Genomic DNA, 18,604 nt, shown 5'->3' with positions numbered 1-18,604 from the left:
TCCGACAGAGGCAAGTTTCCTCTTGGTCTTTTCAAAATCTAGTTTGGATTTATTAATAAGTTGTTTACACTTATGGCAAGAATGGTTAAAACATAAGATTAAACCTCAACTTTTAACTTTCTCGTTGATCTCATTTTCGCATCGTAGATGAGATTATCATGAAGAAGAGGTGGTAGTGATGTCCAATGGCCACTAGAAAGAAAATTTGCGTAATTTATGATTGAATATAATAAGTAAAATTTTAATTCTGGGAAGTTAAGAAAATTTTATCGAAATTTTATCAACATTTTCGAAATCGTTTCACTCGGTTTTAAAAATTGACAAAATGTCCCCTTTCGCTCGTAGTTATTTATTAGTGGTTTGATGGTTTGGGGTTGGATTGGAGTTCCATTACCTCGAATCCGGATGCGTCGGATTATTAATGTTTTTTTTTTTTTTGTTTTTTTTGATGCAAGAATTCATTTAAACTAGTTTTAAATAATTTTATCACTAATTAGTAATTTATGATTAAAAATTTTAAAAAATTATAATTCTAAACGCTTATTTTGAATTTGAGAGCTTTGAAATCTTTTTTGTCTCTTAACATTCACAACTCCACAAAACTATATCCTTAAAAAAAAATGCAGAAACAAATTTCAACATGAGTCTGATTAAACAAACTTATTTCGATGCAGTGGCATACCCGGTCCCTCAGCTCGGGGAACGAAAGGAAAATTAGGAAGTTACACATAAATTCCATTGCACCAAGGCCCCACCAGCTCGTGATGAAGCCATTGCCGATGTGGTAGAGTTATGCTCAATAAAACAAGCACATTTTTCGCCTCTTACCGTAATTAACAAAAATAAATTTGAAGTTTTTTGACAACAACATTTTTACACTCAAATGTTATAAAAAATAAGAAAAATTGCTATCCTATACACATATCTGAAAAGCCTATATACCATCATATATTAATTGCTAATTTAAAAACATTACAATTTAACATTTACATTTTTTTAAAACATTGATCATAAATTTAAAATTCACGCAAAACGACAAAACATTTTTGTTCAAATTTATGTCGTAAAAATATAACTGTGTCAAACGGGCTTTAAACGGGAAATTACTCAGAACTGAGCAATTGGTATGAACCTAACTTGAGTTTCACGACGATTGCCTCTTTATTTTCTCCATTTCTTAAGCTGATGGGTGACAATACAAACGTGTTTCCTTTTGACGAGTTAGCTAATATGATTTTAATTTATACTGAGGTTCATAAGAATTACGTAGCTGGGTCTAGAGACCCTGTAGGGCAACAGGATCTCTAGTGGTACTAAAAACCCTGTGCTGCAGGAGATACTATAGCTGGTATCTCCTGCAGCTCACTTTGGTCTTCCATGGCATATATCAGTGAATAGAATGGATTATACAAAGGATTGATGCAATACGCATAACAGCAAAAATGCTAGGGGTTTAACATATCGTTAAATTGAAAAGATAATTACAAAGAAAGTTATTTACCCAGGATGTTGGGTGTAGATACATTAAGATATGTGTTTATCCGGTCATACTCTACGGCGTCGAAGTCTGGACTTCAACTGTTACAACGCATCTGAGATGGATTTTCGCCGGGGAATTCTGACTATTGAAGTGGGCCATATGGAAATTTCGGCTTCTCCCTGCAGGAAGGACCACCCAGATGGCGGCAGAACTCAACATTAGACGTCTTCCTGCCATCATTCACGAGAGAAGACTCGTCTTTGCCATCAAAATGATGGTTAGCATTATTTCAGTACCAGATTGCTGGGCTAACTGCCGATGTAGGATCTCGGTCTCAAGCTTTAGGGCCATTCCAAACCGGTTAAAGTTATCTGATCGGTTCTTACCCGTGTAAATGCTGCAGGATATACACTCCTTCCACAGCGACCTCTACAAGTTCGCAGTCTATAAGAAATATAGACAGAACATACTCCATCCAAGTCCTTCTCAGGACCACGTCACAGGACATTAGAACATGCTCCCGAGACCTGTCTATCACTGCCATGGATCCATCGCTCCAGAGTTCAAACCTTTCTTCTGGAGTCAATGTTTTTTTTTTTTTTTTTCATCTTTGTTTATTATGTTGTATAATTTCTTTCATGTAAATCCCTGGCTTGTAGCCGAGAAGGGAATTGTATACAGCAATGTGCCTTCTGTATACAATCAAGAGTTCTTATTTTTACACATTATAGTTATTTACATAAATTTTTTTTTTTTTAACTGTGATGGCCATCAGATGTTATTTTTGCCGGATCACTGCTCTTGGTAACGCATAGCAGCAACTCGCCGTCGTGGTTAGCACAGTTCGTAGAATCTCCGTCCTCCCCACTCTGGGTGGAAAAGTTCAATAAGTCTCGTCGATGACGTGAGGAATTTTATAGGGCGTTTTCACTTTGGCTAAGTTAGTCGGTGTCAGGCGAGCGTACCATGGTTTTTCTTCACGGACCCTCGGGTTTTAGGGTTTTAGTCGCTAATGCTCCTAAAACCCTACAACAACAATAACAGCAGCAACCAATCAGTTTAGGATGAGAATTGTTCCCTGATGACACGTCTTCTGTAGGTTTTGTTCTCAACAAACTTCTTGAAGTCCGCATCGATAAATCTTATAAACGTTCTGGAGCATTTCCATGGGCAGGAACCTGTCAACTTTTCTGAGCCTCCATGTCACAGAGTGAAGAGATGGGAGGGCTCTTAAGGATATCAAGGGATTCTACATTGATACAGCTTCCGAATCTATTTATTTCGCCCGTTGTCATTTTTATCGTTGCGAGTAAGTGGAGGGCCAAGATTCACTCCGAAACCTTTCCAAATTTGGGTAGTTCCGTTATTTCTGACGTGTGTGAAGGCGGAAGTTCATGCCTTTACAGGATCCAATGAAGAAGTACAGGATCCTGTGCACAATCAACTCATAAGAATAAATAGTTTTTAGCGCGATTTTCGTCGCTGACGCCTATATTTCAGCCCCATAGGTGATGACGGCTTAAACAAACCGGTATGCATACTAAAGTGCGTTCTTATACTCGGTGACATGAAGATGTTGCTTGGCAAGCCATATGGATCTGCACACCTTGTTATGGATATCTCTAACATGGTGTTTGAAGCTGAGTTTAAAGTCAAAAACTACCCAGAGATCTCTATGCTTGATGACTAGTGTGATGGGCGTTCCATTGATTTCAAGGTTCAGCTAAGTTGGATGTGATTTTGGAGAGAACATCATTAGTGAGGTATGATATTAGATTGCGTTGACAATAGACTGGGATGCGATGTCTGGTCTAGTCTGGTCTGTTGATCTCGCGTAGAGGAGCTTCACATCATCAGCATAGCTAGTTTTCTGGCACAGGATATATAGATGGCCGCAGTAAAGAGGAACTAGATAGAACTCCGCCTTGTGGAACACCTACGTTAACTGTTCGTGTGAAGGATTTCTTATCCAGTCAGGTAGAGAGCCCTAGTCGTAAACAGCAACTTTAAGAATTCAAGAATATCACCCTTGATCTGGCACATCTGAAGGAGATAACGGACATCAATGCAGTCAAATGCGAACTTGATATCGAGGTAAACAGCTGCTAACTCAGTCCTACCTTGAGGAACTTCTAAGAATGAATGCCAGTAGATTAGTAGGCACTTCTCCATGATTTTGAAGATACAAATTCAAATTATTATATTAGGGCCACCCGTAATTTCTTACATATACCCGTTTATGTAATATGTCTGTGAATTGAGTGTGTTCTTTGGTCAATTTTCCTGTTTTGCTGGACGAAAAATTCCCAGTTTCTGGGGGGAGGGGGGAAACCCTTGCTATCTACGCCTGAGACCGACTAAACTCAGCCACGGAGTGGAAAAAGTTCATTAAAGTTCCTCGCGTTATCGACGAGATTCGAACTCGGGCCTTTTCCACCCGGTGTGGGGAGGACGGTGACGATACCACTGTCTACCCACGCAGACTATTTTGAAGATACATGAGGCTTTCATTACTGTTCTGAACTGTGCCGTTGAGGTAGCTCCTTGTGTTTTGGGAATGGGTTGCATTATATTGATTCCACGCTGTTGGGAAGCTTCGAGTGGGGAAGGTGACATTTAGGATTGCTAGTAGCGCTTGAACTCAGCACGAGCCCTTCAGTATGAGATCATGTCTAGTGGGTCTGATGAGGCTTTCCAGTTTCATTGAAGCCTTTTCTTATTCTGAAACTCCAGGCTGAGTGGTTGGTCCACAATGCTTCGCTCTGGATAGAGATTGTGACAGTTTTTGAAGCTGCATTTCGATCGATGGAATTCATCAAGCAGGTAATGCAGGGAAATGCAGCCCGATCTGTGGGTAGCAGTGATTCAGGGCTTTCCAATGGGAAATGGATGCTGCAAACAACATTTCTGTAGATTGAGAAGTGAAGGTGTTATCATAGTTTTCTTGACCGGTTTATGATGTTGGCCTTGTATGTGACTATAAGTGAAAAGGCTATCGGTACATGGTCTGACATGAATACTGTTTCAGGCTGACTGTCAAAGGCGATGGTTCTGTTTTGCAAATATGAGGTCTAACAAATTAAAGCTTCTGATAGGAGCATAATTCTGAAGATTTAGTTTAGGATGAGTCATTAGGATGAAGGTTTAGTTTAGGTAGAATTATTAGTTTAGGATGAGTCATTAACTCATCCTAAACTAATAATCCAGGCAGCCCCAAATCGGATTTAAACAGAGAAATCCGAAACATAGCAAATTTATTTGCTTGCTGAGATTGCTTGGGTCTATTATAATCATGGTCCTCTCATGGTTTATTTAATAAACTAATTAAATAAACTTTAATTAGTTTATTTTCCAATAAACTAATTAAAATTCCTTACATGGTAAAGGGTCTTTACTAAATCTACTTGGAGTCAGAGGAATTTATAGAAAAAGTTTTTTGTTTCAATTTGAATTTTGTTGGCGCATTAGCAGTTTTTGAAGCACTGTAACTCTTTCCATTACCATAACTACCCAAATCTTTTTTGTCATCCTACTTTAGGATACTGCGGTCATTAATTGCTATCTATCCGTAATATTTGTGGTATCACTCGAGCCTAATTTCCACAAATACTATAAAAATTTTGATCGAAATTAGAAAATTATGCAAATGAAGTCACAAGAGTCCAAAATTGAATGTCAGTAAATCCAGGAAATCTCAATAAAGTGAGTGATCTCACAGTGGGTAATATAATACAGACTTGAAATTGATTCCTCGTACAGAGAACAAAGCCGTTAATTAATAATTCCGAGTCTTGCTAAAGGGGTGGCGCACGCTCAGTGAGGTTTCTAAAACGGAAGCTGTAACTAGCAATTCTCCTCGCTAGAGCAGCCTGGATATTCACTATTGGACAGAGGTCTGGGATCCCACTGCTATGCTTAAACGCATGAATCAATACCATCAGAGGAAGATAAACTTATCTTCCTCTGATGGTATTGATTCACCTGAAAACTTTATGTTATGTTTTCTGTGAGAGCAAATTCAGTATCTGTACAAAGTGTAGTGGGCAATCAAGTCTGAGTAACATTTTTGGGCAAATCGTGATTTGAAATTATCACCTCTTGAGTGCAAATTGTGTACTTGAAATTCTTGCTCTTCATGTAGATAACTTACAGTCGGCAGGGTTCCTCAGTAAAACACATGGATATCTGTATGTCCATTGACAGTGATTCCATAGGATAAACGCGAATTACAGATATAAATACACTTAGTGATCACTGAATAATGACCACCTACCTAATACTGTGTTGATCCACAGTTCGCACGGACAACAGTCGCTTTTCGCCTCGGTATTGACTTCTGTAGATGTCTGAAAAAGTCTGTAGGGATCTGAGACCATGCTGGAAGCAAGGCACACGCCTCAATCCAGTTCCAAAACATCACAGAGGTGTTCAAATGGATTGAGATCAGGCGAATTTAGAGGCCAGTCAAGACGGCTATATCTTCACTGTATTCCTCGAACCAATCGCGCACAGCGCGGGCCCGATGATACGGACATTATCATCTTGTAAGATCTCGTTACTGTCGGAGAAAAAAAGGCAACATGCGGGTGGACATGGCTGCCAGTATTCACCAGTGAAGCGTTGGTTCATTCGCATCGAGGGTTCTGGTTCTTACTAGCAAATAATGCTCCATATTAACAGCCACCACCACCTGCCTGGACGGTGGGCACCATTCCCAATGCACCATACGCGAAGACATCCTCGGCGTATTGCACCAGGTATTTAAACTCAACCAACCAGCACACTCATTTCCAGTTCTCCAGCGTCCAATCAGCACGTTGTAGACACCACGGCACTCACCGTCGATTATATCAGCAGTGAGGAGAGGGTGTCTCTTGGGTCGTGTACCATGGAACCCCATACAACTGAGTATGCGGCGCATCGTCATTTCGGAAATTGTTTTTGCATTCCCATATTGTATTGCGATGTCAACTGTCGTAGCGTAACTTATCATTGGGGCCGATACAACGCGCGCGGCACCCTTAGCTCACTACGAACATCCACCTTGTGTAATCCTGTAATTTCTGTCGGCGGGAGGTTGTTTTACCTGTTGGACACCATACTTTGGTTACCTTAATCACTGTGATCTGTGGGCAACCAACAACACATGCCGTTTCCCTTATGGAAGCACCCGACGCACAAGCTCCCACAATCATGCCCTTTTGAAACTCCGTGATATCTTTACTACGTCCCATAACTGCTACTTTATCACTCTGACTTGCACGACCAGATGCAAATTACCAGTGCTCTAGCGTACGAATTATTCTGCTTTTTATACTTCGAGCTGTGCGGCACACTCCATTATGGATGGGGTGGTCACAATTCAGTGAAAGCTGAGAGTAAGCGGTTAAGGGAACTAAAGTATCTGAAATGAAATCACGAAATATGATTTGTCCTACAAGTTTGTTTTTCTCGTACGTTTCCTGAAATATTTCAAGAAAATTGCAACAGAACAGACTTTTTATACCTTTATCTTTTTATCCGATTTGCATATTAAAAAAGGTTGAACGCGACTTCACGGAGTAAGACAGAGACCGTTCGGTTTCGTAAAAGACGAATATTTTCTTCAAGTATTGTACATTTTTATTTTGACACGTTTCCTCACATTTAAAATGGAAAATGTGCGATAAATAAATAAAGTGCTGCTGTAAATGCAACAATTTCGTTTTAATAAAATACTGATGAAATTTCAACATGAATTGTCTTCTAAACTTCATTCAAAAACAATATTTTGCGAACGAACTTCAGTTATTACAGTCCATTCAGCCACAGATAACGTACGCTAAGTTGTCAGAAATCATGGGATACCTACCTAGTAATGGGCAGGTATCCGTTAACGGGTAAGTCTCCACCTTTCACCCGCATAAGGACAGTCACACGGTGAGGCATTGAATCCACTAGTTCACGAAAGCGTTCCACAGGTATTTCCATCCATGCTTGCTGCACCGCTCTCCATAATTCCGTCTCATTCCTGGGTAGAAGACCCAAAGTTCAAACGGACCTTTCCACAGCATCCAATGATGCTCCACAGGGTCCAAGTCCGGTGAACGAGGAGGCCATTCCATGGTGGTATATATGCGGAATGCTCTTCGAACCATGTTCTAATCACCACGACTCTGTAGGGAGGCGCATTAGCTTGCTGGAAGATTCCATTGCCCTGTGGGTGCACGATGACCACGAAAGGCTGCTGATGGTTTGCAAGGATGAACACGTAACTTGGACCGTTCAGAACGCGCCAGAGGTCCCAATATGTGCCAGTTGAACAAACACGCCCCAGACTATAACAGACTGTCCACCTGACTGAACAGTTCCTTGTTGACATGACAGGTACAGAGCTTCGTGCGGTTTCCTCCAGATACGCATTCTCTCATCCGCTCGAAATAACTGGAAACGGGGTTCATCGGACCAGGAGACCGGTCTCCAATCATCCAAGATCCAGTGTCGATGTTCTTTTGCCCAGTGGAGGTAGAGTCCTGTGTCGCGGTGTTAGCAATGGAACTTTGTGGGTGCGCAATAGGTTATGGGCGGCTCCAATAACCTATTACGACTAATGATCGCCTGATGGTCTTGGTGGAGACGTTTCTGGCACCTCCCTCGTTGAAGTGGGCGGTGATTTGTGCCACTGTCTCTCTCTGATTGGCTGAAACAATGCGAGACAGACGTCGACGGTCACGTTCATCCACCACTTTTCTCCGCCCACAGTGCTATCCACGACGAGATGTTTTTTTTTTTTTTTTATGACAACCCCAAACACGAAAGGTATCAAAACCTATAGTACTTAGTACCGTGCATGGGTTGAAGGAGAAGTATGGGGGGAGGGGGGATGCCGGAAACTTTGCCCTAGAAACTAAACATGGGTTTCACCACTTCAAGCCTCCAATAAGCAAAGTGGTGGTATTTCACCGGTTGATGAAAGTCATCTACCACCTATAACTGAACTACTTTCTAAAAAATGACATCACAAAAATCTTCCATTTATTTAAAAGATGAGACAAAGGCTAAATAGCAGATGAAATTTTAATTTAGATGTTATTCCGGAAATGCCGTATTCCCATACACTCTTGATACTGTCGAACGGGGATAGTGCAATCTGTACCACTTCCACGATAGAGTGACCCATGCGTCGGGCACACACTATCATCCTTCTTTCGAAGTCGGTTAACTCACGACGTTTATCCATACTGACATCGAATTACTATCTACGTGAATGCAGTGATGCAATGTACTTATATATCTGCGAAGTGGTGGGTTCATGCACTAGCGAGAGGGGGTGACAGCGTCGCGTTTCCCAGGTTACAGTTATCCCATGAATTCTGTCGTTTCAGCGCATAAAAGGCCCTTTATATATTAACGTCCTATTTGTTGAAAGGCAATGGGTTTCAATATTTTGGAGCTACCATCTTTTCAGCTAATACACTAGGATAAATCAAATCGTTCTTCTCTTCCATATTTTAATTCTCTCCTTTTCATTTCACCTTTTCTAAATTCTCACTAGCTGCTTTCGGTTTATTTTATTTCATTTTTTTTATGAAACCCCAAACACGAAGGGTACTATAAACTAGTACTTTGTACCGTGGTTAGTTGGTTATTGGAAGTTTAATGGCGCATCAGCATCTAAGGCTATCGTGTGCCTTTGTACCGTGCATGAGTAGGAAGTTGAGAAGATGAAAGAAGATACTTGTAACATTAGACTTCAATTATCTGTAGATTATAATTTTAATAAAATACGTGCGAAGCGAGATTGTTCCAGAAAACAGAAGTCAAAGAAATAAATGAGGAAGAAAATTTTGGTACTGTGAGTTTGAAGTTTGAGAGTAAAAGGATATTGACTGGTTGCGGCACGTGTTCGGACTGGTTTCGGAGGGAGATTTAGAGAATTATAGAAGACAATTCACAAGAACAGCGCCAATGGAAGTATCTATAGAAAAGGCATGCAGCAGAAACAGAAAGTTGTTATTGGGTTTTAGAAGCATCGGCGACTAAGGCCATGTTGATCCGTACATATTATTATTATTATTATTATCCGTTTATTTCCATAAGGAAACCACCCCAGGACGGCAAAGTGCCAGGAGGGTGCTAAGTACATATCAGGGTACGAGATACTACGTGCAGTGGGTTACATATACTGAACACGTAGTCTCGTCCCGAAATATTATATACACATTTTATGTTTAATATATACAGTATTTACACATTGATGATTCTGTACATACATTATACAACTGATATATTTACAATTCACTAATAATTCCATCTATAAATTACATATTAACATAACTGTTACAGAAGGTATATTTTTACAGTCAACACATTATTATTGTTCTTAAAGCAGAAAGTTTCTCTTTTACTCTAAATTCTTTGGTACTTTGCAGCCGATTCATATTTCGGTAAGTCTGTACGAATTCTGGAAGATCTCTTTCCGGTATGTTGCATCCTTACACAGGTTTTCAGCATCTATGTGTAGTGAGTTAAATATTTTCGCTGCATTTGATGGGAAGAATCTTTGCAGGCTACTAAGATTGTTCAGGACTGAACGCAGTGGATTATTTACTTCTCCGCAACGTCTACCAGTGGCACGCGGTTTGACTAGAATATTATCCAGGACTGGAGCATCCACTCTGCCTGTGAGCATTTGTGCGAGAGTGTGTATGTTCCTGTTAATTGTCCGCTGCATCCAGGGTGTGATGTTAAGGTTTGAGTAGAGAATGGCCCTTGAGATAGTAAAAGGGTGGCCAGCAACTCTGTTAAGCCATCGCAAGAACCAGTACTCGATCCCAAGGACGGACTTATAATGTGAATCTGGAGCTGAAGACCAGATTTGCGAGGCATACATTGCAATTGGCAGGACACACATTAAAATGTACTTGGTCGCTAGCTGAGGATCCCTAATTCCTACCAGTTCCTGTCTGGTAGCCCATAAAGCGGCGAATATTTTTGTCTTCATATGGGCGAAGTGTTGAGCAAAGGTGAGTCTGTCATCCCACTTAAGACCCAGGTCCAGGTGAGAGTGCACTTTTACCACATTAGACCCGTTCACAGAGATCGAGATGTCATTTTTATTCTGCTTGCAAGTTATGGTCATTTGGGCAGACTTCTGCGCATTAATACGGAGCCCGATGCAATCCAGGTAGCTCTCAAATTCTCTGATTGTGCTATTTGCCATCTGACAAATACCTTCTGCTGATTCATAGTCTTTGGAAGTGATGAAGAATTTTACATCGTCAGCATATGTTATAAAATTGTAGTACCGTGCAAGAAACGGCTCTAGGGCGGCCGCGAAGAGAGTAGCCGAAAGAACTCCCCCTTGTGGCACTCCTCGCAAGATGGTAAAGCAAGGTTGTAGCTTTTGGTGCTTAACAATAAGTTTTCTATGTTCTAGCAGGCTGGTTATTATAGTTAACAAATTTCCTCTTACATTAAAATAATTCTTTAAAATCGCAATGAGCGCTGGAATTGAGACGTTGTCGTAGGCTGCGGAGATATCCAAAAAAATAATATCAATTTGCTTTTTCTCATTTAGTGCTTTCTGCACGCGAAAAAGGGTTTCCAGTAAGTTTGTTATTGTTGATCTACCCGAAATAACTGAGTGCAAATGTGGTGGTCTATGGCTGAAGCAGTGTTGATTGATGGTGGGAAGCAGTGCTTTTTCGAATACCTTCTGTAGGGTGCAACTGACAGAAATTGGTCTGTAATCCTTAGCCGATTTTGGGTGTTTAATCTTTGGTATTGGGGTTACAATGTAATTTTTCAAGGCTTGTGGGAAAGCTCCTGACCTAATGATTTCCTGATAGATGTGCAGTAATAGATCTATTATAAATGGGCTACTTATTTTAAGGATGAACATTGGAAATTTGTCTGGTCCAACAGTGGCCTTATTGGGCCACTGTTGGCCCAATAAGGCCACTGTTGGACCAGACAAATTTCAATATTGGGCCATTATTGTTTGTAAATGTCGTGTTCTGAAGTAGATTTTCGAAACAGAACGTCTATAATACAGAGACTGGACAGATTTTGTAAGAGATGGGTCATTAATTAACCAACCTAATTGCCCTCTTTTGAACTGAGTCTAGAAGTCTGAGATAGGTTATGGGGCCACTGCCCAAGATATGGGAACAATATTCCATAGCAGGGCGGATTCGAGATTTATATTCAGTGAACACCTATGAAATACCTGTTTAGAAGAAAAGTAACGCTGAGACCGAAAGAGAAACTCCAATTTTTTAGATGCAGATGAAGCAATATATGAGATGCTAAGAGAGATTATAAGTCAATCCAAAGGTAATCCGTAATAAAGATATGTGATCTTGTCAAGAAATAAAAGTACCATCGAAGATAAGCACAGAAGTATTATTAACGTGGCTGTCTCGCATTGAGTTTCACCAAACTTTTCTATTGAATTTGTCCATAGACACACAGAATCCGTATTGGCGATATTTGATCATATACATATTTAAAAGTTTTCTAGATAGTTTATGAGTTGGCAATTAACAGATGTCTCCAATATTTTAGGAACAGTACAAGTACAATGAGACGATAATTGGATGGGAGGGATTTGTCGCCCTTTTTAGGAGCTGGCTGCATATGAGAAAATGTCCAACAAGAAAGAAAAGCGCCAGTGAAATAAGAAAGGGTAAAAGGGCGACACAGAATAGCAGTTAGCTCAGGAGCAGGGTTTTGAGAACAAGTGGAGAAATACCATCAGGATCTATAGCTTTCTTAGCATCAAGGTTGTTTAAAATTCTTCTGATATCCTTTTGATGGAAGACTACAAGGACATTGAGTAGAGTGTACGCTGGGACTGGTAGAAAGTGGTTTGCGAAGATCATCAAATACAAGAGTTAGAAGAAAAGTAGAACGGAAGCGGGTCAGCTTTACCCTTAGCCCAGATGTAAATATAGAACCTCAGGTTTTAACAGAAGTAGGAGTACGGATGGGCAAAAGTTGCGACCAATAGCGCTGACAAGAGAATAGAATGCTCGACTACTGTTTGGACAAGAAGCAAGTTTTCTACTTTTAGCCTGTTAAAAATCTAGTTTGGTTTGATTAATAACTGCTTTTACAATTGTTGCAATATTTGGTGTAGGCAGAAAATAAACCTGGACATTTCGATGCAACTGTGATATGCAACATTCTTCTCTTGAACAGCCTTAGTACTTTTATTGGAAAAATAGGTTGATTCAACCAGTGCTGACGGTAGATCAGTGATTGAATCAACGATAATTGGGATTCTTTTGCCAGATTAATTAGAAATGGACATTGAATTGGAACTGAGAAAACGTATAGTGCTGTGAACAAGAATATGTTTGAGAGGTTTAGAACTTTTCGTAGATAAGTTTTCTATTAGTTTGACTATTCACGATGTATTCACTAATAAGAAAGTTTGGGTTCGTTCGTTCGTTATTTGATTTTTAGGAGCATTAGCAACTAAGGCCATATTGCTCCGGGATATACGGTGGTCATTCCCTGACCTTTCCGCATCTTCCGTATTTGGTGGTGACGGGCTCGAACCCCGGTCTAATCAAGAAGCGTGTGCTACGCACTGCTGCTCCTTCTCACCTGGCTACGGAGGCGCCGAAAGTTTGGGAGAACATCATGTACGGAGTAATAAATAAATATATGTGGCGTAAGCACGGAAAGAAAATACTCCGTTCCTTGACACAACGTGGCCTCGACTCTTTTGTACAATATAAGAAGTGAAATAAATATATTATAAATAATTCTGAAAAAAAAAATATATATATATATATGTGTGTGTACCGGGAATACGCCATTTCCGGAATAAAATCTCATTGTGGACTGCGCTGTGGACGGAGAAAGGTAGTGGATGAACGCGGCAGTCAACATCTGTCTCGCATTGTTCAACCATCCGGAGAGCGACGGTGGCATAAATCACCTCCAACTTCAACGAGGGAGGTGCCAGAAACATCTCTACCAAGATCATCAGCGGCAATAGGTTATGGGATCCACCCACCCACCATAGTCCCATTGCTAATACTACGACATAGGACTGTACGCCTCAACTGGGCGAAAGAACATCGGCACTAGACCTTGGATGATTAGCATTAGCATTAGTACAAACTAGAGGCATTTGATGCAAGAAAGCAAGCTTATGCAGCATCAGCCAAAAAAAAAAAAAAAAAAAAAACACTTGCACTTCACCCCTCTGTTCGTTCAAAATGCCTGTCCAGATGAGCCTTAAACTTATTTAGGCTATCAACCTCCACCACAAGGGATGGAAGTCTGTTCCACCAACCAACCACCCGCTGGCTAAAGGCAAATTTCCGCACGTCTATCCTACATCTCTCTTTCCTCAATTTGAATTTATGCCCTCTCAGGTGATTTTTCTGAGCTAGAGGAAGAATCCCATCAGCATTGAGCATGCTTAAACCATTCAAGGCTTTATACACCTCTATCAGATCACCTCGCTGGTGCCTAGTCTCCAGACACTGTAATTTGCAAAACTTAAGCCTGTCTTCGTAAGAGCACCCCTTTGTTCCATTCACTAATCTTGTTGCCCTTCTCTGTACTCGTTCCAGCAGCTCTACATCCTTCTTGAAATGAGGCCTCCAGACCTGTATACAGTACTCTAGGTGTGGCCTGACCATTGTTTTATACAATGGAATAATCACCTCCTTATCCCTGCTGGAAAAATTCCTGTATATCATTGACAATACTCCATGAGCTACTCTTGCAGCCCGTCTGCACTGCTCAGAGAACTTCATATCTGCCTGTACAATCACCCCCAAGTCCCTTTCATTCTCTACCACTGTCAGTGTAGTACCACAGAGTTGATACGTTGCTCCGGGGTTGCTGTTTCCCATGTGTAGTACTTTACATTTGTCAATGTTAAACTTCATTTGCCATCTCTCAGCCCATCTGCTCAACCTTTCCAGATCCTGTTGCAGCAGCATAGTGTCAGTAGTGTCCTTGGCAACCCTGCCAACCTTTGTATCGTCTGCAAACTTGGACATTAAGCTTGATATACCATCATCAATATCATTTATAAATACAGAAAACAATAATGGATCCAACACTGAGCCCTGAGGGACTCCACTAATAACATTAGTCCACGATGAGCAGTGTCCATTGATTACCACTCTCTGTCTTCTCCCCCTCAACCACCCCTTTATCCATAGCAGCAATTTGCCTCCAATGTCACACTGCTCCAATTTGTGTAGCAGTCTTCCATGTGCAACAGTATCAAAAGCCTTTCTAAGATCCAAGTATATAATATCAAAAAATAGATTGGAGACGGGTCTCCTGGTCCGATGAGCCCCCTTTCCAGTTATTTAGAGCGGATGGGAGGGTGCGTATCTTGCGGAAACCGCACGAAGCTATGCACTGTTTTTAACAAGGAAATGTTAAGGACGGTCGGTAATGGTCTGGGGCACACATTGAGATTTCAACTGGCACACATTGGGACCTCTGGTACGTCTAGACGCATCTCTGAACGGTCCAGGCTACGTGTCCATCCTTGGAGACCATCTGCATCCCTTCATAGTCATCGTGCACCAACAGGGCAATGGACTCTTCCAGCAGGACAATACGCCTCCCCTACAGAGCTGTGGTGACTAGAACATGGTTCGAAGAGCATTCTGAAGATTTTACCATCATGGAATGGCCTCCCGTTTACCAGACATGAACCCTGTGGAGCATTTATGGGATGCTGTGGAAAGTTCGAGCTTTGATCCTCCACCCAGGAATGCGACGGAATTATGAACAGCGGTGCATGGATGGAAATACCTGTGGAATGCTTTCGTGAACAAGTGAACTCAATACCTCGCCGTGTGACTGCCCGTATCTGGGCGAAAGGTGGGCCTACCCGCTACTAGGTAGGTATCCCATGATTTCTGTCCACTCGGTGTATACACGCACAGAATTTTTACCATCGCTACAAATGTATGTGGATTCTGATGTGAAATTTGATCAGTTATACGATTTTATTGCATGGGGATAAGTAAAAAATAAAGTACAGTATGTACTCGCAAATCATAAAGGCACACACACAGGAAGCGAGCAAAATTAAGCTGATTGGTCCGTCCCCATAAGTCGGCTGTTGAGAAACGATGCCGTTCATGTATGTGTGCGTGTGGCAGACACATTGAACATCTGACGTAACTCCCGTAATTCATCCTATTTATGTGTATGCGAAACATTCACGCCCTTTTTAGTTCATCTTTACTCAAACTTTCTAAGATACAACCTATCACTGTTTATGCATAATTTCTACTCGCCCTGTATGTGTTTATTACTATTTAAAGTAGCGGCAACTGCTCTGAATAATATTTCAAAATTTACAAGCAAATCATTTTAAAGTTTTCACTTACTTTTTTAATAAAATGGCGAATATATACAAGGAACATTTGTTCGTGTCAATTGAAAATAGCGCCCTCTATCATTTATAATACGTACGTTATATATACAAAAAACAACTGATATCTCAAAATATGCAAGCAGTTTTATTTAGTTCTTTTGATTTCAAACGATAGTTAAAAATTACATCGATATGAATTTATTTAAATTTTATTAATAGGCGCTTTTATGATTTATTTATTAAGATAATTAAGGTTTATTTTCATTTATTAAAAAAAACAACATTTACCTCACGATGTCTGTTAGTACTAATAAATAAAAAAAAATAGAAATTTTCAATAACTCGTGTTAATTACGTTTAACTAATAACCCCGGATGAACTCCGCGGGTTTCCACAGTATGCGTGTAAAGTTTCAGGGTTTTAGATTGATGTTAATACAGACTTCTATTACGTACGTATAAACTATGGAAATAAAAATGCCCGCATGTTGAAAGTGTCATCGATTACGTATTATCGTTCTATTTTGACAACTGCGGAATATTGTCACGTGCGGTGTATGGAAATGTAACAGTCGCTGGAAAAACGGTCGTTTTATTCGCTTCAACCCCTCTCCACAACCTCACAACTAGCGCGCGCAAAAAAGAAAAAAAAAAAAAAAGGCCTTTTGTGAGATTTCCCATATGAGCATTTCTAGAGAAAGAATTTGCAAGTTTTTGCATAATTTGTGCACGTGCGTACAAATGCAAGTTGGAAGTCATTAATCTGTCTTAATAACGCGACTATTTGCGGCGTGTTCTTATTTCGCAGGCTGTTTCTTTCCGAGCGGTTAGCGCAGACCACGAGCACATGCGACATCTTGAGTGATGTAATTATGTGAGCTTATTCTGGAAAGTAATGAATTATCTCGCAGTACTTCTTGTTAATCGTGATTTTTTTTTCTTCTTCGAGGGTGTTTTGCAATTAAGTTTCAGAGCAGAGCGCACGATTCTTTGGCGTGAAAAGCCGCGCACTATTTAGAAGATTAAGCCACTAACGCGTAGTTGGCAAGCCAACCACAACGTCATTATGAGTAGTCCGTAGACGAAATACGATTCTTTAACTTCGCCAGACCGGCAGGTAAATAATGGACAAAATATGTTAATTCGCTTTCATTACACTTTCTCAAAGTATGCAAAACACGCAGACCCCCTCATACAGACGTTAAAAGGCGTAGTAAACTCGAGTAACTAAGATCTGAATAAAACGCACTTCGCTGCATTCTTCAGCTAAGAAGAAATTTATTGCAGAGGAAGTTGGAGCGCTGCGTATCAAGTTTAAATTTAAAAAAGCCAAGCGTTCCATGATATTTCTCTATCTCGTCATCGATGACACTAAATATGATCGAATATAGTACATTAAAAGTCATACAGAAAATACAAACGATACAAAACAATAGTACACCTGTACATAAAACTTCTTGCATCAAAATTTCGCTGAGATCAAAATTTTTTGATCTCAGCGGTCCCAAACGGCTTATTAACAAATATTTTTTAATTTAAAATTTGATTAATGTACTCTATTAAAAATAATGTGAAATCTGGTAACTTCGAAGTGGTTCTCATTCAGAAAACCGATTAAAAATTTGACTACGGAAATCGTTTATTAAAATGTAAACAATAAAGGTAAAATGTAATTAACTTAATTCCATTTTAATTCAATTAACTATTGAATTAACTTAATCAAAAAGAAGAGTACTGGTAAAAGGATTCCTTTTGTGCATAAAAATATTTCAAATACATTCAAAAACCGCTCTATTTTAACGATCTCAGATTTTTGATATTATCGACCAAGTGCTACAGTATCACATGATGTTGTGATTATGGTGGTTTCAGGACACCAGTGGCTCAATCCATGTTGCGTGGTTGGGTATTTTTTGTACAACTGTTCAAGTGCCGATTTGTAAGTCGCGCGGGGTGAAAACCCCACAATAACTCACGGGGACCAGACCTCTCCAAACAAGTGACAGGCGGAGAGACCATTATACTCTCACGGAGGACATTCCACGATGACCATTGTCTGTCCCTATAGTTATATGCCAAAGGAAGATGATTATCTTTCGAGATCTCAGGTTATAGGAACGACAGTTTCGTGGCAAACTGCCAAAGAAAACTAGAAAGAGGGATTCCATGGAAATGTGCTATGGTTTGTCTTTGCCTATTCCCTCCTACATAAGAGCTTGTATAAATACAGAATACGGTTTCTGAGAAAAGTTGCCAATGTACTTTTCACAGTTGCATCGAGACTCAACTGATTCTTGTTGCGTTTACACATGGAGCTAATGGAACATGCTTCCTAGAATGCTTCTGCAAAATGAGGATATTATTATTTGGATGGAGGAAGGGGTTGGAATCATCCTAGATGCATCATCCCAGGCATGTCAATTCTGGCCTACATGTGAGTGGGCGTACTTGGGTTACTTTAGACTCACTGCCGAATTAGGGAGCATCGATATCCTTAAGTGTGTATTAAGTTGTGCCCATCTAGAAGAGTAAGATTTACCACAAGGCATTCTCAATAGCCTTATAGACAATTGCAGAGCTCGCCCATACAGTTCTTTGGCTGTTGGAGTGATTATGGAGGACTAGCCCCTCAAATTCTGAATAATCATCTCATGATTCACAAAAACAAAGGAAATTCTCTTCAGACTCAGTCTAAGGACCATACTTTTCCTTGACATCTCCGATTGTCTCTTAACTTTTGAACATAAGTGCATATCTCAGATAAACCCCAAT

The 18,604-nt window shown here is 40.3% G+C and overlaps 1 protein-coding gene across 1 annotated transcript in view; it reads left to right on the top strand.

Moving 5' to 3' along the window:
- The window catches only part of Sytbeta (Synaptotagmin beta), a 184,429-nt gene that overhangs the window by 67,568 nt on the left and 98,257 nt on the right, over positions 1-18,604 (top strand). The window lies entirely within an intron of this gene.

Source organism: Mastigoproctus giganteus, chromosome 14 (genome assembly GCF_048544385.1).
Source record: "Mastigoproctus giganteus isolate SK-2022 chromosome 14, ASM4854438v1, whole genome shotgun sequence".
NCBI classification, from domain to species: domain Eukaryota; kingdom Metazoa; phylum Arthropoda; class Arachnida; order Uropygi; family Thelyphonidae; genus Mastigoproctus; species Mastigoproctus giganteus.
Note: the sequence above shows the minus strand (reverse complement) of the source record. Positions and strands in the feature narration are given on the sequence as shown.